The sequence below is a fragment of the Tauraco erythrolophus genome, chromosome 2 (assembly GCF_009769465.1).
Source record: "Tauraco erythrolophus isolate bTauEry1 chromosome 2, bTauEry1.pri, whole genome shotgun sequence".
Taxonomy (NCBI): Eukaryota; Metazoa; Chordata; class Aves; order Musophagiformes; family Musophagidae; genus Tauraco; species Tauraco erythrolophus.
The window spans coordinates 97198805-97223064 of NC_141466.1; the positions used below are offsets into that span (position 1 = coordinate 97198805).

Genomic DNA, 24260 nt, shown 5'->3' on the forward strand with positions numbered 1-24260 from the left:
TATCTCTGCCATCCACTCTCAGTACAGTCATGTGGCATAGTATGTAGGGGAAATAGACTATAGATTTGAAAGACGTGTAGTCTTTTGCAAGTCTGCCTCCTTTTTGTCCCAGAGCAGGATAAATAAAGTCAGGTGGGACGATGAGTGATTTTTGGTCAATGTGCTGTTGTGAACTGTACCAGAGCTGGCTTGGAGAAAGGATTTGTGGCAGCTGATGTAGCATATAAAGTGTTTTTAAAAAGGTGATGATAGCCAAGCTGTTTGGACAATAGCAAAATAAAGTTTAAGTAAAATGTGACTGTATTTTTCAGTAGTTGTTTGAAGTAGACTTGATGCTTGTGAATCCTGGAGTCTGATGATTTTTCTAAAGGTGAGAACTTGCTAAAACGTCTGCTGTGTTTTATGGAGGATCCACTGAAAACTGGACTTGGTGAGATTTCCATGTGTCACTACGTCTACAATATGGTCACTAGAAATAACTCTGGAGTATACATCATAAGGAATTAACTGTTGTGTCCTTGTTGGCAAGGGCCTAGCTTTTACAGCACAATATGACAAGAATAATGTAGTGGTGGCTAATGACTTTGATGTTGCTAGGACCAATGCAACATGTAGGGCTTTCAACTGATCCTGCGTGTGATACAGATTGAGGACAGGATTCCTCTGCTGAGAAATGAGTATCTTTCTTGACACCTTTTTGACTCATCTCTGCTCTTTTGACTGGGATTGTTAGGAATTGAAATTGTTATAATAAACCAGATTTGCTTGGCTGTTCGACTTGGTTGATGCTTTGTGAGGAAAATTTAAGGTCGAAGCTGGGTGTGTTTATCTCCTTACTTGAAGGCTTTGGTTGGGAAACTATCCCCTTTTTATATGATGCCTTTGAGCTACGGAGGGAGTGACTGCCTGTGGCATTTGTGCTAGCTGTGTGTATTTCAAGTCACTAATAACTGGGTAAATATGATCCTCTCTGAAATTTATTTCACTGGGGACTGCAAAGGAACTATGTGTGTCATCTGTGTAAACTGGGCTAGTGCTTTAGGGCATGAAATTGCGCATCCTGTTTCCCTGCCAGTTCCCTTACCTGAGGGCTTTTTCCTTAGATCTAGATTGGCTGAGTCTGTAACTGTAGTAGGGAGAATGTTACTTTTTAAAATTGAAGTACCTTTACAGCTGGCTGGAGGGGAAGGATGACCTTACAGTCAGAATTCTGAACTGCGATGTAGGATACCTAATTTCTGCTGTAGATCTATTGTGTGAACATATTCAGATCATTAGTGTTACTTGCTCTTCATTCTTTGGTCACAAAATACGATTAAGGCCCATCTTATTGGGGATTTGAGGAAGTGTTCCTAAGTGTCTGTAAGATGCTTGGATACTGTGGTGTTGAACGCTATAGTAAAGCTTGGTGAAGGAGAGATGAAAAGGATGTTCCAAGCCATGACTTCAGAATGAAGCAGACCCCTGTGAGATCCACTGTCCTGTGTATTCTGTAGCATGGTGAAATTGATGTAGAGTGCAAGTCAGGCCATACCTTGTTTAAGGCAAGTGGGCACTCTGAGGCCTTCCTTTCTTCCCTTCCCAGGAGCTGTTTGCTTGTTTCCACAGCTTGCAGTGCCTTATCTGTCCGAATCTTTTTTACTTAACCTTTTCTCTTTTTTGCCTTCTTGTTTGTTTGAGACTCGGAAATTGTGCTTTTTTGTTGTCAGGATGTTCATGTATGATCTTATTGCTAATATGCTCAGACAGAGAGAGCCAAGAGCAGAGGCTTGCAGGCTGTCTCGTATTTGGAATGATATGAGCCACCCTCTCTGGAGTGTCCTCCTGGGAGCTGCGCTTAGGAAGGAAATGGCGTGGAAGGCCGTGTAGGAGTGTGAGAATAGGATTGCAATGGTTGGAATGCAGGATAAGCATCACTTGGGTGGGCTCAATTTTCCTCTGCTTTTCAGCAATGCTAGGTGCCAAGCCTGAGGAAGACTGCTGTGCAGAGGTGAAGGAGCTGGAATGTATTCTTCAGTTGAGGTGAAAGCAATTCAGTGAAACTGATAGGCATCAAACTGAATAATGATTTTAAAGTATTTTCACATGATGTCTAATCTGTGGAAATTCACTACCACATAATAGCACTGAGGCTAAGAGCTGTGCGGGATTCAGAAAAGATCAAGCACTTATGAGTGGAAATGTTCAGACTTGCTTTAGCTAAAGAACTTGTTTTAGAAGGTGTATTTTTCAGACATAACCCAATCTCTAACAGGTAAAGGTTTGAAGAGAGGGCAGTTTCTTCCATAATTGTCCACTGGGGCTTCTTGCTCCATCTTCTAAACCACCTTGTATTAGTCTGTGTCAGAGGCAAGATACTGAATCACACTTATTTGCTCTGTTGTGTTGGCCACTAACCTTCCTTTTTGTGATAACTGTATTAGGAAAAAAACCCACTAACCGAAAAACAAATCCACGAAGCACTCCAGCTGCTCTGATTACGCCTGATAGTCGAGGATTTTAAGCCGATGGAGGGCAGGGTCATTGGAAAGATAGCACAGTCCACAGATGAGGACTATCTTATTCACGAATGTGAAGTCATTTAAGTATTGTCTCTTCATGTCGAGTGGTCAGGCAAAGTGCTTTGTGCTTCTTGCCTTTGCTTGTACGAGGAAAAAGAATGTGTGGAGTTTGGCCTCTCCACGTTGCAGTCTGGTAGTGGACTTTAGTCTGGAAGGCGGTTGAAAGGAAGGGCTTTAAGGCCGTTCAAGTGAGATCCGGTATGTTGTAGCATGAGCATCAACGTACTACTGTCCTCATGTCCAGTCTGTACTGAGGATCAACAAAATCATCAGTGCTGCTTGGTCAAGTAGGCATAAATTCGTTTTGATGGTTAGGCTAGTAAATGTAAGTGGCAGTGGTACGGAGATGTGCATTAAAAGGTGTTTGTAATGTCTGCCTTAACACCAGGAGAACTCCTGAAGGAAAGAGAGTGTGTGTGTATTTTCGGAACTAGGAGCAGGTCATGCAAACCTTGAGATCCGTATATGAATACCCTCCCGGTGGGCTGTTCTGGGAACAACATGTGCTCTAAGGCACAACGTAACCCTTTTGGAGCAGGCGTAATGGCTGTGAGTAGAGGGTTACTGACTTTCACAGAAGTTTTCTGATGCTGAGAAAGTGAAATGGGTGAGGATTAGAACGTAAGTTTTCCTGCAAGCGTTAGGCTGGTTTTTAGGCGCAGAGGATCTGACCTGCTGCTAGTGACAAGAGAGAACTGGTTTAACTTTCTAATTTGTAGAGGTCAGCAAATTCAGAACTGAGAGTCCCACAGTGACTACTGGGTCTTTAGTTGGGTTCTATATTTGTATTTGGCTCTGCAATAAAGCTGGCTTTGGCAATGTTGTAGGAATCAGAACTGGATTTTCTTACTCTTGTGTTTAAAGTCTCAGTTGTCCAGCTGCATTAATGTAACACTCATGCATGAATGGTTCTGAAATCAAAAGGGACAAACGAGATACTTTCTCTAGCTATTGGAGAATTATACTTAGGCTCATAAAAAGCCTTAGGCAGGTTTTACTTTATAGCATTTATTTCAAAAGAATCTAAGTTATTTTCCCAAGGTAATAATTAGATAATCATTGTGGCAGTAAGGTTTTTGACCATTATTTTAGCATATGCTACTCAGGGTAACTGCATTTAGACCTGGGTATGTCTTGCTGCACAAGTTCTGTACAATTCCCAAAGATGCATTGCTTCCTTGTCTCCTAAATCAGATTTCATCCTGCAGCTTTGCTGCTCATTAGTAAGGACTCTGCTGCTGCCCAACAGGAAGGTTAAAAATATTCTAGGGAGATGAGTTGAAATCTGATCTCTCTCACATAACTGAAAAGTGATTGCAGTTAATTCTACTGTTCTGTTTTTTCTTGTGTGTTTTTATTTTTCATTTTTTCCTTATTGAGAACTCTTGCTCCTTCCCTTTTACTTGTGGGAGATCCATACTCAGTGTGTTGTGTGCACTGCCCTTTCAAATGGCAGGAAAAGAAAATAATGGAAAACAGCAGGATATTTGTTTAAAATTAGAGTTGGTTTATGTAACCTTTCTTGAGAATGGACTTAAAGTTCGCATCCTACCTTTAAGTGGTTTCATTTTTCTGAACAGAAAGTGTCTCATGCACTGAAGTATGCAAAATATATTTCTTGAACTTTTAGAATTGAATTTCTAAGCATTCCTTGCACTATGGTTATGTAAATACTGGGAAATGAAAACTTTGCTGAGAAGGATTTTCTCAGGTAACTGCATTTTGCTAGCAATATACTCTGTTAGTAGCTGTCTGTGTAGACACTCAATCCAATTTCTTCTAGGACTAGCACAGAGTGTCATTTTTGAGAAGCTTCTTGTACCAGGTTTGATTGATTCCTGAAAGCAAATGGTCCTTACTGAGCTGTAGGATTTCTGTGGATTCTCCTTATAAGTGTGTCCGTTCTTCCTTGATTAGATGATGCCTTTGTAAATAGGTCCCCAGGTGTATCTGAAATGGCTATAACAGGATTCAGTGTCGCCAAGACTCCAGCTGGATGGGGAGAGCTGTATTACTATGCAGCTCCAGAGATGATTTACTGCCCGACTGACAACTTGCAATATAAACATTAGTCCAAGCATGATCTTGTCCCAAAACCCCGCCTACGCAGGGAGCCAGGAGTCTTCCTGCCACGCGCCATAAATCGTTTACGGTTTGCTCATGCCCGTGCATTTGAAAAACAGCTGTGTATTGGGGATTAGCAGTTTGCAGAAGGCCCGTGCGGGGCTAAATTAGGGCCCCTTGCCCTGATGGTGAATACCGGTATCGGAATAGCGGGAGTGCTTCTCTGCAGTGGAAGGCAATTTACTCTGGGAATGGAGGGTGGGTGCAGGATATCTGTGAAGGGTACAGCAGCCAGGGGAGAGCGTTAGATTGCAGTGTTCCAATTTGAGCTCAGATGTCTGATTGATAGCTGCCCAGCATGGTGGGGCGTTGAACAACTCATTGTTAGCTGTGTGGTTTTTTTTAAATTTTATTTATTTATTAATTATTTCTATATACTGTACATGTGTGTATGTACATACAAAATGCAAGCAGACTACTACCGTCTCTTAGGAGCTGAAGGATGATAGGCTTTTTGGATCTTTTTTTTTTTTTTTTCCCATGTGAAGGGTGATTTCTCTTTTGCTAGCTCATGGTAGCAGAGTCAAATTATATACAGGGCCATCTGAGGATTCACAACTAATTTTCAGCTTTTATAAAAAGTTTTACTGTGTCACTTGGATTAATTACAACTTTGCAAATTCAGCTCCCGAAGTCAAACTATTTTTGTACTGGCTGCAATAATTTAAATTACCTTCAGGAGCTTCTGATGACTAACTTGTTTATGGTGAAACCTCCCATTTGTCCACACTTGGAAGCATGATCGGTTTGATAACTCTAAATGTATTGATGCTTTTGCATCAATGTCGAGTATATCAGAGCCTGAAGTCAGTTGATGCCTTCAGGTCTTTCTGTAATAAGGAGAATATGCAGATTTTTTTTGTTGTACAAATGAGACTCGACAGTATAGTTCAGGTACCTCCTATGTGCTGGCTGAAGGACCAGCTGCTGAGTAAAGCAGATGTAAGTAGATCATTTTTAGCTGGGTTGGTGTCTCCATCAACAAATCCTTTTTCGGGTGGGTTGGTTAAGAATCTGGGTGGAATGTGTCAGCAAGGCGCCTCCTTCTAGATGCATCAGCTGAACACAAGTGCTTCCAGACTGTACCACGGGCATTTATGGGGCTGTAGGCAAAGCAAGTGGGATCTAGATGAAGCAGGTGACTTGTTTCCAAAATGACACAGTTAGAAAAGCTCTTAACTGTTTTGTTGAAGCCACTGCACAGGTGTCCCTCTGAAACAGGAATGTTTTCCTGGAGCTTCCTGCTATGCTCTCCTCTGTCATAGGTTTGGGGAGAGGGCCTAGAATTTGCCTTCATTTTTCTTAATCCTTTTGGTGAGAGGCGGTGGAGTCTGTTTGACTCTTTGTGCTTTGCTGAGATGGAGGCCAGATAGCACCAAATATATTTGTGGCTGTTTGTGTGGGCATTTGAGATTTGGAAGGCACCTGCTAATGAGTTATAGGTCATTTCATGTCAGATTGGCTGAGTTTCCATCAAGCTGATTCTTTGTTGCGGCAATGAGTATGGACTGTGTATGTTTGAGGATCCCTATTATCCATCTCAGATGGAGAGGGATTTTCTCCTGTTTGCTGCCTCTCTCTCCCCCCCAAGAAAAAAAAACACAAACAGTTGGTTCTGGAAAGCTTTTAACCTCCAGATTGAATTAGATGCTTTGCTCTCACTTACATAGACTTTCCAGATATATACAGAGGTTAGAGAAGGGGCGTGGGTATGTGATCGTATTTCGAGCTTTCCCTCCTTCCCCTTGTTTTTGATGATGCTGTTGGAACTCACCTTTCCCTTTTCCTGGGAACTGGTGTGAAGGATTGCTGTCACCCAGAGCAAAGCTCAACCCGCTTGCCTCAAGGCCTTACCTAACCTCTAGGTTAGGATTTTGCCTGACTTCCACAGGCAGCAGTTTGTTTATGAGCTTACGTTACCTGAATCTTTTGGGATAGGTCTGAAGGGAACAATTCAGGGCAGTGGAAATCTCAGCTCAGAGATGCTGGGATAGGGGAGGGAAGGAAAGAATAGAGGTAGCAGTACAGTTAACTCTTCCCCCCTGACCCCCCCCTCGCCTTTTTTCCCCTGTTTCCTCACCTGCCCAGCTGTGTAGTAGGTTAGCAGTACGTGTCTGTTCTTATTCTTATGAAAGTAGACTTTGTTCTCTGAAGACTGCTAATCATGCCCCATGGGGGTGTAATCAGTTATAAGGTATTTAATACAGTGCAGGCGGGAACAGGCCGCCTGGCCGGGCTGGCAGATTGCAACACTACAATTATAAAGGGCCCCTTTCCCCCACTCACCCGCCCACCAGTGGCAGGGTGAGGGTTGTAGCTTGAAACAGTATTAAGTGTATGAAAAATAAAGATACAGTGGGGGAAGGGAGAGGAGAAGCTGAAAAGGCAGCTCCTATTCCGGGAAGCTGGCAAACCTATATTCTGCGAGAGCTACAACCATCACGGGTTGCACTGTTGAGACTTGTGGGAGTTTGGGTGCCGTCACCATCGAAGCGGATTGCACAGGGATGGCCCTTGGCAACCTAAAGAGCAGCAGGGGCTTCCGTCCTGTCTGAAATGGGTTTTCTTGTGGTGGCTGGGGTTGGAGAGGTATGGAGTGGTTAGAACTGGAGAAGCCGTGTCTCCTGTGTGCAGTGATTTAGACACCTAATCTGTTTGGGTGCTTTTGTAAATCCTGCCAGGCTTCTATTTATATCTTTGGATATAAATCTATTGGTAAATCTGGCCTTTCATGCCTCTTTCTTCCAAGTACTGGAGCTACTGCTGCAGCCTACCTTGCTGGCTTGGAAGGGAATAGATAGCTTGAGGCCTTGAATTTTAATGGGCTTGGGAAAGTATGCTGGACTTCATCTGGTCTGTTCTCATTACCTAATACCAGACCACTTTCCTTGGTGAGGGCCTTGAAAATGCACATGGAGGTGTGGAACAGCCAGGCCACAGCCTTATGAACTGTCTCTGCTCTGGCAGCTTGCTAGATGCATTGACATGTTTCTGGAGCTTGTGGCTATATTGACCTCTTGCCTTCCAGGTTCCCTAGAGATTACAGTGTTTCAACCCTTCATTGGTGTTCTTTGAATTTGCTGACACTGTTTGTGCAGTGACAGCACAGGGCTCTCTCTCTGAGTGTGTGCTCTTTGCCTCTTGGAAATTAGAAGGGAGTATGTATTTGTCATGGTTTAACTCCAGCTGGCTGCTAAGCACCACACAGCCGGTGGCTCACTCCCCCTGGTTGGGATGGGGAAGGCAACTGGAAGAGTAAAAATGAGAAAACTCATGGGTTGAGATAAAGGCAGTTTAATAGGTAAAGCAAAAGCCGTGCACGCAAGCAAAGCAAAACAAGGAATTCATTCGCTACTTCCCAGGCAGGTGTTCAGGGCTCCGAGAAAGCAGGGCTCCATCACGCGTGACGGTTACTTGGGAAGACAAACGCTGTAACTCTGAACGTCTCCCTGTTCCTCCTCCTTCTCCCAGCTTTATATGCTGAGCATGATGTCATATGGCATGGAGCATCCCTTTGGTCAGTTTGGGCCCGCTCTGTCCCCTCCCAGCTTCTTGTGCACCCCAGCTGGTGGGGTGGCCTGAGAAGCAGAGAAGACCTCGATGCTGTGTAAGCACTGCTCAGCAATAACGACAGCATGTCTGTATTTTCAACACTGTTTCCAGCACAAATCCGAAACATAGCCCCATACCAGCTACTATGAAGAAAATTAACTCGATCTCAGCCAAAACCAGCACAATATTCTACCATATCCACATGTTAAATAGTTTCTGTCATTTTGCATTACGAAATTCTGCTCCTTCCTGACATCCCTGTGCTTTGATGAAGTTTAGAACCTACTCTATGAAGCACAGCAGACAGAAGCTCTTTTTGGCAGCCTTTGGGTTGGTTATTGGTGTAAATTCAAGTGGGATATACTCGTGCTTCAGTGCTTATGAGAGCGTTGACTTCCCTGCTTGGCGCTGAGAGAACACTGGTTATTAAGTGTCACAGTTGGCCGTTAGCACTGGGCAATGGGTTTTTAGGGGCGTGTTGATGTTTAGTTGTATCACACAAAGTTAAGTGCATATTCAGAACATGGAGGTCAGAATACAGCCTTCCTTTTGTGGACTCGAGAATGCTGCTGACAACTTCACCTCCTGATGCATCTTCATCTTTTTGCCTTTTGAGTCGCTTTGGGTTTGGGAACCGTGAATTCTTTGGAAAGCTTTGGGATTTGCAGCAGTGCTGTGTGAAGGAGGAGTAGTGTTTTTTCTGACCAAAGCATAGGGTCTGCTTGTGACTCTAAAGTAGTGAGGTCCCAAGATAAGAGGTTACCTGATGTCTTGGGTTTTTGTACATCCAGTCTCTCTTCTCTTGATCATGTAAGTGACCAGGCGTCAGTGCTGTAGGGGGAGAATAATGTACAATGAAGATCAGCTCTGTTTCTGTGGGCAGTGGGAAGAGTGCTTACAAAAGGATTTTTGGGTCGTGGGGAAGTACCTGCGTCTCAGAGAAGTCGCTTGACTTAAGGTAGAGTGGTTTCCTGGAAGTGGAAAAAGGCCTGGATCCTTCCAAGCACCCTTGATGCCAAAAGTCAGTTTACTATTCAGCTCTCAACAAGGCTCAATGTTATGTTTGTCCCTTGTCTTATCGGAAAAATTGGGGAAATTCCCTTCCCAGGCTCTCTGAGCTGAGAGAGCTCTGAGCACAGAGCTCTCTGTTCCTGACCTGGGACATGCTTACTTCCCAGTCCTGGTGGCAGCTCTTCTCCCCATGGCTTGCATGCCGAGTTGATAAATCTTCTGCCTTGCTCTGTTTCTCTTGCCCTGTGGCTCAAGAAGTTCCCTGGAGAACTCGAGGACTCTCCCACAGATGAATTCGAGGCTGAAGTTGTTGTTGGGGTCCTGGCAGTGGCAGGGCTGGCATGCATGGAGAGCGTGGCGGGTGTCAGCGTGGTGGGTGTGTGGGCTTGATGCTTGTTTTCCTTCCCTGCTTGGTGAGGAATGCAATGGGTTTGCCTTCCTTGGCCTGTGGTTGCAGCCACATTCCTGCACTGGGAGTCAGCACGGCGGCTGGCGGCGTGCTGTTCATGCCCCCTGGCTACATGCTTTCAGCTCCACATCAAAGGTGTGTTTAGTTTGTAGCTTGTGCCATTCCTGGCCACACCTGGTGGCCTGCAGGCATGCAGGAGGTGGAGTCTGGCTGTGTTTGCAGATGGCATTCAGGGTTCAGACTTCTTGCTTGTGGAAAGGCTGGAGCTGAGTCCATGCTAAACAACCCCAGGAATGCAGCGGGAGAGCTGAGCGGCACAGTCACTCCAGGGGCATGTCCTAGCAGCAATGTTTCCTTTATAGCTGCAGCAAAATAACTCATTCCTGCTCTTCCAAAGGAACTGGCTGTTTGCTTGGGTGTGTTGTAGGGTTTAATTTACACTGATAAGGCCAATTAAGGTTGGCTTGTCCCTGCTGCAGCCTGTGTGCTCTTGGCAATCAGTAGATGATTGAGTGGCTCGTGCCATCAAGCTCTGCTCAGTACAAACTGTGCGTGAGATGTCTGCCTGGAGATGGAATGGCTCCGGGATTTAACCTTGGCAGGAGTGCTATCCTCAGTCAGTGGGTAAATGTTCTTACACGTATGCTCTGCAGCTGAACTGCTCCAGCTTCTTCTAGAAAAGCTTCCTTCTATTGGCTGGTGCCTCAAGAGATGAGGATTGGAAGCTTGGTGAGGGATGGCAGATCAGGATGCAGGTGCATTATTTTGGGATCCTTGACATGATGTCCGTGAGAAATGGTCACTAGTTTCTATGCCACTATCATGCAACCCATCCTTGTGCTCTTTATGTAAGTCTTTTGTTTGCCTGGCAAGTTTGCAGATGACACTAAATTGGGAGGTAGTGTTGATCTGCCTGAGGGTCAGGAGACTCTACAGACGGACCTGGACTGACTGGATCGATGGGCTGAGGCCAACTGTATGAAATTCAACATGACTGAGTGCTGGGTCCTGCACTTGGGCCACAACAACCCCCTGCAGCATTACAGGCTTGGGGAAGTGTGACTGGAAAGCTGCACAGCAGAGAAGGACCTGAGGGTGCTGGTCGACAGCCGATTGAACATGAGCCAGCAGTGTGCCCAAGCAGCCAAGAAAGTCAATGGAATCCTGGCATGTGTCAGAAACAGTGTGGCCAGCAGGAGCAGGGAAGTGATCTCCCCCCTATACTCAGCACTGGTGAGGCCACACCTTGAGTACTGAGTCCAGTTTTGGGCCCCTCACTTCAAGAAGGACGTTGAGGTGCTGGAGCAGGTTCAGAGAAGAGCAATGAAACTAGTAAAGGGTTTAGAGAACTTGTCCTATGAGGAGCAGCTGAGGGAGCTGGGACTGTTTACTCTGGAGGCTCAGGGGGGACCTTATTGCTCTCTACAATTACCTGAGAGGAAGTTGTAGGGAGATGGGGGTCGGTCTTTTCTCCCATGTTATGAATGACAGGACGAGAGGGAATGGCCTCAAGTGATGCCAGGGGAAATTTAGGTTAGATACCAGGAAGAATTTCTTTACAGAGAGGGTTGTGAAGTATTGGAACAGGCTGCCCAGGGAGGTGGTGGAGTCCCCATCCCTGGAGGTGTTTAAAAACCATGTAGATTTGGTGTTGAGCAACATGGTTTAGGGACCCTGACAGTGCAGGGTGAATGGTTGGACTCGATGATCTTGAAGGTCTCTTCCAACCAGACGATTCTATGATTCTGTGAAAGACATGGTCCCTTTTGGCAGCGTCAATATAGACAGACCACAGAAAAGGCTTGTGGAAAGAACAGCAGAACATCTTCTGTGTCCTGGGTAACCCCTGGGTGGTTCACTTCATTACCGGACTTGCAGTTTTCCTTCTGGCAATTTCTAGTATCGTGAAATTCTGTGAGTTGCCAGTCATTTCCGTATGAAAGTTAGTCTTCTGCAGAAGACTTCCCTACTGCCATCCTTAGACAGTAGCAGGCATGAAAGTATTGGCTTTCAGAAGTGCTGTGGCTTTATAGTATGGTTTTTTCCTTTTTAGCTGCTGCCACAGTGTTTGGCTCAGTTGCTGCAGAGCTACTGTTAGCAAACTGGTCCATGCCACCCCTCTTGAGAGGGGTGTATCACTTTTCAAAGCAGGATGTCAATGATTGATGATTAGGGGAATGTTACTTGTTGCAAAAGACTCTTACGATTGTGAAAGGGAGGGAAATTGTTCACACTGGGCTCTCTTCTCTCTAGATTTCATGTAAACTGTGAGTTCTATTTCAAACTCGTTGTAACTGACTCCGTACGTGACTTTTAGGGCTTGCGTGTTGACAAGAAAGTGTGTTGCCTGAATCTTCGTTTTTCTTCCTCTGTTCTGCAGTGTCAAACTGAACAATATTCTCTGTGGCAACACAAGGTGTAGCAAAATATAAGTCTAAAAATGGGTTATGTGGAATGTTATTGATAGAACATTTAAGTCTGTATAATCACTGGGAATTTCAGCTTTGTTGTGCCATATAGGCTACGGCTGCAAAAATGGAGGTCTCATTTAAGATTAAATACTGCTTCTGCTGTTGCTTTCCGATTGCCAGGAAGAGCGTAAGGAAGCTGGAATGAAATGGATGTGACATGGGCTAAGGAAGAAGAAGGGCTGATTCTTGGCTTTTTTCTTTCCTGTCAGTGAGTTTTAATATTTTATGGAGAGAAGGTGACTAGTTCCTTGTTTTGGCTTCCCTACTGGCCTTCAGGACTGCGTAGGAATCCAGATCTCTATGGTTCGGTGTCCAGTCCCAAACATTTCTGCTGGGGAGATAGGCTTCTCTGGCTCTAGCAGTAACCGTCACCAAGTAGCTACATCTCCCCCTGGTGGGACAGGGAGCAGAAAGAAGGGCTATGGCTGAACAGTAAAATTGAGAATTAGTCTGATCCTGGAGCGTCTTGAGCCAAAGGCAGATGTGGAATTTCTCCAGTTGAGACATTCCTTAGTCCAGAGTCACAGACTCTGTAAAGCTGAGCTCGTGCAGCTGCATGAAGCTGAAGGCATGAGCAAACAGCTTGCTGTCGGCACTGGACAAACACCTTATCTTTGTAACATCTGCCTGGCAATACACTGGCATTTGTCCATGGTCTTTGCCCTTGGATAAGTGGTGAGTTGCTAGCTCTTTGAGTGGTTTAGTCTGACACTTGACAAAAAAAAAAAAAAAAAGGTACCCGGAACATGATGGCTTGCTTTCTTTAGGATATCTGGGGCTGATCATCCTCTGCTCTCAGTTGAAGCCCGTTTGAGGATAGATGACTTCACCTGCAGCTCGACTATCTCATTCTCAGCTTTCTCTCTGAAGACCTGCATAGAGCTTACTTATGGGGGGGGGTTACAGGGAGGAGTCCTGTGGAGGTGAAGAGCTTGTCTTCACTGCTAAAAAGATATTTTTTCTCAACCTCAGAATAATTAACAGGCTTATGCTATCCCAAAGGATAACAGCAATTACAAGGGCAATGCCGGGCAGGGGATGTAGCACTAGTCTGGACAAGCTGACCTTGTGGTAAAACTAAAGTGCTGGGGCCTTGGCTGCAGTAGTCCCTTGGGACAATTTATGCTCATTATTAGCTCCAGCTGAAGAACAACAGTGGTGCTAGTAATGATGTCAAATGTGGAAGGAGATGGTTGATGAGAGCTCGGATTCTGCCCTGAGGAGGGATTGTGTCTGAGGGAAGAGCTGAAGCAACCCTGCTTGGTCTCAGGTGGGCTGTCTGTGGTTATCCTCCCCAAGGGAGGAAGGTCAACCTAGGAGGTACAATGCAGCATATACAGAAAGACAAGCAGTGCAGCCTGTGAGTGCTGGTGACAGGCAGCCTCCTCATACACAGCCTGTAGGGCAGGGGGTGGAGGTGTGTGTCCCCTCTGCTGTGGTTAGGATCCTTCTGTTAAAAGGACTGACTGGAGTGCCAAATGAATGGGGAGAGAAGAGCCATAGCCAGTTGCATGCTTTATACAGGTGACCAATGAAAGATGGATGGGTGGATCTGTTTGTTTTTCCTAAGATGGATTAAACCATGTTGTATTTCTCTGACTGAACTCTCAGAATAAAATCTCTCAGCAGTTCAGTGGTGCTAAAAAAGACTAAGAGAATAATTTTTAAAAAACCAACACAAACGCTTGGAAAAAAAAAGAAAAAAAAAAAAAACAAAAACCAAAACCCACCTAAACAAAAAACCCCAACAAATGAGGCAAATTGAGGCAGATTAACTTTAGGGTCACACCACAAAAGAGAAGATGCTCCAGGGTTACATTGTGCTTCAGGAGCCACGCTGCTTCATTGTTTACAGAGTTAAGACAAGTTTTGAGCCTGTGGGTCAGGCTCTGAATCTGCTAGGCCCAAAGCATGTTTTTGAAAGTGGTCTCCTTTCCTGGTTCTGGCTTCGTGGCCTGTTGAGACAACTACTGCCAGTGCGTAGGTGTGGGTGCTCTAACACTCCATGTCACACCTGGGTGCAGAGACAAGTATTCCCCAAGTTGATGGGGAATACTTGATGCTGCGTCCAGAGTAGGCGATGGCTGTGACTTGAGTTAAGTAGGAGGCATCTGTGCCTAGTAGGAACCCTGCTTTGCAAAGGAATCAGTAGCGACATCATTCGTAAATGTAAAGCAAGGTAAAGTGGCAGGATATGATCAGTTTTGGGAAAAGGCTGTGACTCCCTTTGGCTGCCCAGGTTTATTCCTCTAACACCACTTCTGTTTCTGTCAGCGCTACACCGCTTTTCTCTGCCGGCTTATAACAAGCTATTGCTCGTTGTAGGTGAAGCGAAGATCAGGCGGCTTGGTTGAAGAATGACCCACTGCTATCCTCACACAATTCTGGAGTCTGTAATTTTACTTCATTATAGTGACTTCTGTCTGTGTTCAGTGCCATAGAGATCATAAAATATTTCTGTGCTAGAAGATGTCTGATGAATAGCACAGAGGATGGCTCAAGTTTCCATGGCAATGCTTCTGAATGTGCTTCTGTCACCAAAGAAAGGGGGACTTTCAGTTGATTAAAGTTTGAGGGTTTTGCCTGAGAAAGGGGATGGTGGTGAGACTGGATGTTAGTTGTTTGCCTGCCTTTGAGTAGTGCCTCTGATATATAATCTGGAGAAAGAGGGAGCTGACATTTGGCTAGTGGCAGAGATGGACTGTGTCATGCAAACTAAAGCTGCACTCCTGGACATGCTTAACTGCTCAGCTACAGATGCAGCTGCACAATCACCCAACAGTTAAGCCTGTACCATTCTCTGCCTCTCACATCTGACCATCTGCTAGGGAAAAGCTAATTAAACCAAAACGATTCTTGCTGGGATTAAACCCCAGCAGCAGAGAGAATTGAGTATAGTACAAATATTGTTCTCCTACTACTGGATGCGGGTTGCCGCTTTCGTTGTGCTTACAAAGAATTGCAGGCTATTGAACTCAGTTGCTCTTAGGTAGGTGTTTATAGCTCATGCACACTTTCTTTCAGTTTTCTATCTCAGATCAGTCTTGGTTTAGGTGCAAGAAATAAGGCTATGCCTTTCTGAATTTTCTTGCAGTTCCTTTCTGATAACAGCTGAGACTGGTTTTCTTTAACATGAAATTTCATGGAAAAACAGTGCACAAAGCTGTTTTTAATCCTAGTGTCTCAGCTTCTTATGGAATGGAAACTGTTCCTGCCTTCCTCATTGCATGTATGTATGGTGAGCATGAATCCTAGAGTCAGTATGGGGCCACATAACCTTATAATTGCTAGAAGCTATCCGAGTGAACTGAGACTCATGACCAAACAGTTTATTGTGAAAACACAACTGCTGCCCTTTGAGAGTTGAAATTTAAATCTCGTAAAATAGAAAACATGGAAGTGTGTTTCCCTTAGCAACTGTACTCTTGTGTGTACCTACAGTCTATGTTGCCATGTGATCAAGGCTTCAAAATAGCTCTATTGAAGAAATAATAAACTAAATGGACTTAGAACTCTGGTTGATTTCATGGCTGCTGCTGGTACTCATCAGAAGTGACAGTTCACCATCTTGTTCAGAGTTGTGGTACAATTTAGCTTCTGAAGGTCAATGAGGGATTTAGTTTTCTGCCAGGGGCTCTGAGAAGAGTCTTGCTATTGTCTTTCCGTGATGAACATGGAAAACTTGTTGCACTAGAGAGGAAGTTAGTTCTGTATATGGTAGCTCAGAGGTGGCAGTAGAAGGTGGCAGTGATGAGAGGGTGATGGTTGTGTTGCTGGAGTGGATGTCAGGAAGGTCAGAGTGAGCTCGAAGAGACCCTATTGAAGAAGTGGGTAGAGATGAAAGTGAGACTACTAAAAGAATGAAGATAAATTAAGTCTTGATATTCAAGAGGAACAATTCAAATAGTTTTGAATGAGGAAGGGAAAAAAATCTCCGTAATTCTGGAATTGCTGGAATTTAATTTCGACAAATATGTTTCAAGGGGAAATGCTGTGGGAACTGAGGAGAGGAGAGGTGATTTTAGAATGTGGTTTTGTAGCACACTAGGTCTGTGACCTCAGACTTTTTTTGTGTATGAGCTTACCCCACAGTTAGCAAGAGAACTTTGTATTTTGGTGGAAGAAAGGCAGTGGTAAGACCATGCCTGGGGGCAGTTAGATAACGTGCTCCAACTCCACACTCCAGTTTGCTCAGATAAGCTGTTGGTGAGCCATACCCTTAGGAATGAGAGAGTGGGGAGCATTGCCTTCCTGGTGTCTGAACTGCTGCTGGTGTGTTGGACATCAGCAAGCAAAAGCTGTGTGGGTGTATGGAAGCAAGGTACAGCACAAGTATTTGGGATCAGCCTTCCTCTCTTGCTTGGGGAGAGTAGAGAAAATACTATGCCATGCCGGTCTGAGCATTGTTATGATGTTTAGTTGGCATAGGAGCAGTAAAACTTTCAAGTCATAAATGTCAATACCTTTAATATCTTAATATAACTTGTGTAATGTGGTTAGCTTACATTGATTCTGAGAGATAGATGCCACTCTGGGTTTTTTGGAAGGAAAACAAAACAAACACAAAACCCAGCAAAACCTTCTTTGGAAGCAGAAAAGGGCAGAAAAAGAGTTAACTTCAATATTGGTAAGGATTTTGCCATTGCAGGGAGGTTGTACTGATTTAACTTAATCAGATTAGAAACAGCTGTGATTATATTAGTGCAGCATTCTTGTATAGGCATCCTTAATTTAGTTTGTGTCTTGTATCTATCTACTTAACTTAAGTTGATTCAATGTAAAGTGGTCTTAAACTGAATTAAGAACATTTACTCAGGAGAGTTTTAGTGCTTTACATTATTTTCTAAGTCAATTTAATTTAGTACAGTGTGTATGTGGACAAGACCTTGGGGAAAAAGCTGATCCTTTTTATTGCCTGCTGAACAGCGTGTCATGTTTGGCTGCAGCCATGGGATGGTGGAATGAAAGAGCCTGTTGTGGTGCATGTTGGTGGAGGATGGGCAAACTGATCATTGCAAGCCTTTGTAGAACTTGGTGATTCTTAGCCATAGCATTCAATTTAAGTAGATTACTCCTCCTTATAAATCAGGCTTTTTCTTGTCTAGTGTAGGTGTGAGACCCCTGAAATGTTATCTTAAAGTTCCTCCTCAGCCTGCCAATAAACGTGCCTGCGGACCTGGTTAGCGTGCTGTGTATGCAGCAAAAGCAACATCTCAAAACCTTTGCAAATGTTTAACGTTTCAAAAGATTCAGATGGCGGAACAGGTTCGAGCTGGACTTTTCTACAACTAGGCAGAGCTTGAGTGAAGCTTGACCTAGTCTTGTTGCTGTTTCCTGGTGGTCACTGTCTGCCCCCAGTATGTGCCTCAGTATGTATGGTGACTTCTGCACATACAAAACTCATAGCCAAGGAAGAAGTTACTACATAAGTACTGCAGATGTCAGTTATCTTTCTTGTTGAAAAGGATAAATCTAGTCATTACATCTTGTGTTTTCTGCTTACGGATGAAGGTTCTATAGGAATAAAACTTGCACGTGAATCAGTCTGCAAACGTGGTTGTAGCGATAGCATTTCAGAATAAAGCTGGCTGCTGTAAACAGCCGTTTAATTTCTTGAAGTTTGCTTTTGCCAGTACCTGCAAGCGTCAGGGCTGGACTTAATGCCTCCTCAACATTGCAGATGCTCTGTAGGCTGGGTCACTGCAACAACTTCTCCATCTGTCCCCTGTAAATAATGCAAATAATGTGCTCTGCTCCATTGTCCAGCTGTGTGGATACTACATAGTGTGTTAGCCATCTGTGCATCCCTGCGACTCATAGACAGAGGGGATATTTTGGAGAGTGTATTGAGACAAGTATATAGGTTGCAGTAAGGGAGCATTCTCTAGCATTGCTATATTGTCTGCTAGAGGGATGGCTCCGTGACATTCGGTCCCTGGCACTGAAGAGCTGGAGACTGTAGTTTTCCCAGAACTTTCAAAGCCAAAGGCTGAAACAAGAGGACTGCTGATAATTAATTGCTGAGAGTTGTATGAGGCTTAGACAATACTTACAGGGGCTGAGAGTCCGCTTCTCAGTGCTTCTAGAATTTAAGCTGCTTCTATCTTGTCCTAATTAAATGCCTTTTGATTTTATGCTCTAGGAAGATAACGTATTTTTTTTCCCCTTTTCTTCCCTTCCTACGTAGCACAGGAGTTGACAGAGGTCTGGGAAGGGTATTCCTACATACTGATTTTCTACAGAAATGTTCACCCACTCCCTCCTTCGCTTCTCTTCAAATGTTTGCTTGCTGTAGCTCTTCCCTAGCTTGTGTTTGAGAAGGTTTAAGGCCATGGCTCCCAAATTCCCCTCATGTGATCTACCAGCTTTTTGCCAGATATATGTTGTTAGAGTATTAAGATTTGCTTTTTCTAGCACAGCCCAGAGAGTTATTTTCAGGAACTTTTGAGAGTTCTACTAATCTCCGTGAGTTGTTCTTTAATGACCTGGTATACATCTCTCTAAATATCTGAGAAACATGCTCCAAAAGTCTTTCCATGGAAGATCTTAAAAGAATACAGGTAAGAAGACAAAACGGGGAAGGACTTGAAATCCAAGGTGGAAGGATGAAGAGGCTCTGGAAGTTTTTAATCTAAACCACCTTGTGAGAGTTGAAAGGATCACTGAACAAACTTTATAAAGAGATCAAGCTAATGGGACCACTGAACAAACTAAACAGGCTTCTGGTGTGTCAGTGTTTCTGCATGAGAAGCTGTCATTAGCCCCTGATGTAGCTGTCTGTACTAAAGGTAACCTGACAGGTGACCTTCTGCCGAGCTGATTCTGGTGCAATTTCAGATGTAGCCATTAAAGGTGGTTCTATGCTTTTATATACATTAGAAAGCTAGCGTTCATTTCCTGATCAAGATCTCCTCTGGGTATTTTTATTCTCCATTAACATTCCTTCTGGGGATTGGATTCTGGTCCTTTGCTTCCTGTCCTGTTCCTGTTCAGATGTTAATCAGCTGCTGTGTTCTGTTCCAGTTACGTGTTAGCAGTGTTAGTGTTACTTGGGCAATGCTGATCTGTCCTGGCTTTTATAAAACGGTTAGGGAAGCTAAGCTACTCTTAACACAGCAAAGAAAGTAGTTAATAAAATGCATACTTAAGGATATGGAGTGCAACTGAATTAGGGGCACTGGGATCTCTGTATTGTGGAAGGAGGGAGTGGGACTGTGAGGAAAGTGCAGTTCTGATTACTTTTAAGAGACTTCGGCAGGTTGCAGTGGGTATAACAGACACATGATATGTCCGGCAGTATTTACATTCAACAAGAACTATGTAAGACTGTAAAGTCTGGGGATTTTATTTTCTTTGGAAATATGTTAGGTGTTAAGTAGGGCTTATTACATGGCCGGTTGTTCAACAACTAGCCTGATCTCTTTTTCTTGATAGCTCTTGGAATTGTTCCCATGCAGGGAACAGAGGTTTCTGCCTAACAATCAAGCTTAATTGGTATGGAAGAGTAGGAATGAGCAATAATCCTCCTGAAACTCGATTTTAATCCGAAAGTCACTATAACGCAATTTCTCTGATCCGAATCGTGAGTGTTAACATACAAGCAGAACTGAGATGCGAGTTTCTGCACTGTGAGCTGTCATCTTTTATTTTGAAACAAGCCTCAAAGTAGCCACTTTTAATTGAGGTGCCTTCTCTGAATGAAAAGATCTCTCTCATTAAATGTTAAACTGTTCTTTAATAACCTTGCAGTTCTTTTCCATTGTACTTGGCACCAGCAGTCTACAGGTGCTGCTTTTAACTTCACACAGCTTGTTCTGTTCTGGACAAGACCTCTTGATGCAGTTATTGCATCATCCATCTCGCTGATCAGTTATCTGGATCAGGCTTACTGCAGCAGCTTCTTACATAGTCTGGCTTGAGACATGTGGAGGCTGAGGTTGCCTCTATCTATAAGCGCAGAAGGCAACTGGACAAGTTTCTCTTGCCTTTGCTTCTCATGATGCTAGTGAAGAGACATTGCTGCCTCCTAAAGCAGGATGTGCCAATGTCCTGTAGTGGGTATGTATTCGGAGTATACGTTGGCCTAAACAGTGTGAAAATTCTCGATTAGCTGTGCTGTCACAGCAGATAGGTGGCACAAGACAGTAGCAACAATTTTTTTACGTGTAGGTGTTGTGTGTGGAGTTTTTTGGAGTACTCTGACTCAGTGATAGCCAATGAATGTTTCTGCAGAGTTGTATTAGAAGCTAATGTGGCTGTGATTGTGTTATGGAATGTATTTTCTCTGTCATTCAAGTTTATCTATTGGAATAAAAAGCAAGCTTAAAGAAAAGCTGCTTTTAAAAGGAAAACGCTGGAAAGATGATACAATACCTGAAATAAGAAACTTTCTCTGCAACATAATCATCATGTTTCTGTTGAGGAAGGGAGACTGCTGAGCCTGAACACTGGTAAGCCGACTGTTTTATAGGGTCAGAAAAGGCAACACAAGAGAAGGTGACAGTGACGAAAACCCTACAAGTCCTCTGCCCTTTTGCAGGGAACATTCAGCTGCAGAAAGCAGGCAGAAACTGTGTGTATCCTAGAACCAAAGCTAAGTATTAGCTACCTCAGGCCTCAAGGGACTTGCCAAGTATCAGGAAGACAGTAAGTGTCTACAGATGTCACTTTTTTCTTCAGTGCTTTCCCCTTTTGTCCGAACAGTTCATTTTAGGACCTTTTTTGGTATGTTACGGACCTCTTTCTTGTTACTGGAGGCAAAGTGATGCTAACAGAACAGGTGGCGGTGTGGCTTTGCATGGATGCCAAGTGGCTGTTAGTTCTGTGGGTCCTGCACAGAACAGTCTAAGCAATTCTGTGCTAAATCACATCTGTTCCTGATGTGTGGTAAATGTTTTGCTTTTCTCAGATCACGCAGAGAACATAGCTACTCTGCAAGTGGAGAGGGTGGATGCTCTCTGGTAGAACCAGCTAGAGTCAAGCTTCTATACTGCCTGTGTAACTGCACTCCCTCACCGTGAAGAGGAAAGAGATTGTGTGTTTTGTCTTTGTGGGATTTGGAGGAATCCTCAGAATTTTGCGTTAACAAAGCAAATTGTTAAGTTTCCGCTGCAGTCTTCTGACCCTTTGTGTGTTCATGTCGTTTGCCTGGAAGATGTGACTATTGCTGATCAGTGTGAGCCAATCCAGTGAAGCTGTAACTGTCAGTGAGCTTAGGAATGAGACTGGAACCTCCAGTGTGTAGTAGCAAGAGGACAGTAGAGTTGGAGTTACTGCAGGTGATAGCCTGCTAGGAAGAGAACTGTAAATGTTAAGGAACATTACTGATGAGAGATGGAAAGGGCAGATAAAAGGGACCAGGAGGTTAAGTTTCCTCTTGCATTACAGTGCTAATTAGACTAGCTGAAGAGCTGCCTCCTGCTGTAGCTCCAGGCTAAAGCTAAGCTTCTTCCAGGGTAGTCAGAATGTGGGCTTGACAGCAAGCTCCTTCGGAGAGAGACTTGTGAGCAGAATTAGTGCCGCCTTTTATTTCTGGATATTACCTATATCTGTTTCTGCTTTGGAGTACAAAGTCCATCTATTCTGCAGAGAGTACCTGCTTCTCTCTGAATAGAGGCGTGGTGAATTGAGCCACCTTGGGATTCCTTCTCTGTGGTAGCAAAGGATGCCCAGGTATTGTAGGCAAGGAGAGCTTAACTGGGCTGTTCAGTGCAGGGAACTCTGCACAGCAAAATTAGGTTGGTGTGGCAGGGTGGTTGGAGCCAAATGACAGAGGCTGGATTCCTGGTGTTGGACAGGAATGCAGGTGGGGAAGCAGTGACCCCTGGAGCCATCTAGAAAAAACAGCTGCCTTTCAGAGGTCAGTTACTGGTCGGCACAGACATCTTGCTCAGAGGAGAGATGGTTAAAAGATCTTTCTTTTCCAGAACACAGTGAAGACAAGGAGCTTATTTCACTGGAGAGTCCTGGCTTTAGATAGTAGCTTGATGGTGCAGCAGTTTACTGCCGACTCCTGCTCTGACACCTGGCCATGGGTTGCTCTGCGCATGCCTGACTGTTTCCATGTGTTGTACTGATAGGTACCTGACACCAAGTTTCCTTTCTCATGTTTCAGGAGCTGTTGGCCAGATGCTGCTGGATGCTGACAGGGGAAAGCTGATTTGGAGACTAGCGACCAGAAATGTTTGGACACATCATCACTTTGGATCTGTAAGTCCTTGTCTGAGGGAAAGTTGCCTGGAGGCACTGTGAGTATTTGAGTGTCTCTGGAAATTCTCAAATCATGAGGGTAGGTTTCAAATCCTGGTGTCTTTTCCAGGTAGGTGGAGATGAGATGGCAGGTAGCATAGTTGCTGGCTGTGGAGTAGGAAGCAGGACAGTCCTGTTTGAGCCTGAGAAACTATGTGCTGAGAGATAGGGAGGCCTTTGGCAAGTTCATTCTGAGCAGCTCTGCAATGGAAACATGTGTGGACCCATGGGTGCAGCTGTTCCTGGAAGCCTCTGCTTGTCTACCAGCCCATGTGGCTGGTGATTTTGCCTTGATGCTGAACCAGCTCCTGCTGGGAGTTGTTGGAAAAGCAGATTCAAACTGCGCTGGCCTGGTCCTTCCTGGAGGTGCACATTCTCCCTCTCTCTCTTTTTCTTCCCCCATACTTTACAGTTTTGCCCCACAGAGCAGTTATGCTGTTGTGAAGCTGTTTTTTCCTGTGCTAGTCAAGACCCGACTGTAGCATTGTAGTAAGGAAAGGGGCCAGACAGCTTGTTGGGGCAGGGCCAGCACTAGGGCACCTCTTCAGTTTGTTTTGGCAGAGCTTGAGTTTGCGTGGTCCTGGTTGCCTGCCTGTTCTGCTCACCTTCAATCTGGCGCTCCTTGTGTGCCTACAACTGCTCCACACCCTGCGCTCCCATCACACCTCCCAGGGCTTGATGCCATTGGCAGGAAAAAAGCAGCACAGCAGCAGAAGCACATCAGGGAAGGGAAGGGAAGGCTTCACTGAAGTCTCTCTCGTGCCAGCGGCAGAGTTATGGCCACAGAGCTACACTCTTACAGCTGGCTCCCAGATCAACCCAATTCTTTTCTTGTAGTGATGGATACCCTGGGCTTTGACAGAGAGGGAGGTTGTTTCTGAACTTGTGTCGTGTCGCTGGTTGGCTGGACGCTATTTTACAGAAGCCTGTTAGCAGCAGAGTCGAGCATGGCATGCTGCTTATTGGAAGTCAGAGTGTAGCTTGCCTTCCTCTCTCGTGGAGGTGTGGGTTATCACAGCTGTAGGCACAAGGACGTAATGTTTTGGCTCAAACAAGAGTCTGATATTTGCCAGTTTATTTGTAGGTGAGAAGCACTGACTTAAAAGGATGAGTGAGGTAATTGTTAGCATTACCAAGCTTCTGTACCAAAGGCTTCACAGTGAGCATCCCTCTGCAGTGGTGGGGAAGATTAGCTGGGAGGGTCTCATTTCACAGGAGGTTTGTTTAGTCCTTCCTGGAACCAAGGTTCCCTTGAAGCTGTTGCCTCATGAATTTTGAGTTTGTGTGGTCCTGCTTGCCTGAGTGCCTTGGACATGTCCTTGCCAGGTGCGTTCCCAGCTCTTGCTGGACTATGTGACCCAACTATCCTAACCTCATTTAATTTACTTTCAGAGGATCTGATGTGGGTTGGGGCAGGTACCTAGAGTGAGATAACCATCCAATTGTCCTTGGTTATAAACATTTCCTATTCCTTACATATTTACAGGATGAGATTTCAAGCTGGCTGTTTTGATGGATGCTAAGCTATTTTCTTCTCTTCTACAGGGCATCTGAGTGAGTGTCCCTGCTTCATGAGGCTTCAAATTTGAGCCCAGACTGGTAAGTGCTTGAGTCCTTGTGAGCTACAAAAGTATCCTCTAGATCACCTGTTTGATGGTGAGGTGTTGACAAACCTACTTCTGGTCAGGCTTTCAGCATTCCTCTTTGAAGAGGAGAAATGTCTTCTCAGCAGAGTTGGACCTATCTGTTTTACTTGGAGATGCAGTGGAATGTTCATTTGGTATGCTGGATGTGATTTTTCTAAAGTATTAGAGATCTTTTTACCTACTTAGGAGAAGAGACCTTGAGGGAATGACTGCAGCAAGGGTGAATTTCCAGCATTCT

The 24260-nt window shown here is 44.6% G+C and overlaps 1 protein-coding gene across 2 annotated transcripts in view; it reads left to right on the forward strand.

Moving 5' to 3' along the window:
- Window positions 1-24260, forward strand: part of TJAP1 (tight junction associated protein 1) — a 41448-nt gene that overhangs the window by 2233 nt on the left and 14955 nt on the right. For both annotated transcript variants that reach the window (XM_086631649.1, XM_086631648.1), the window contains exons 3-4: window positions 22243-22337; window positions 23922-23975. The gene's annotated coding sequence lies outside the window, so the exon portion shown is untranslated. The remainder of the gene's footprint in view (window positions 1-22242; window positions 22338-23921; window positions 23976-24260) is intronic.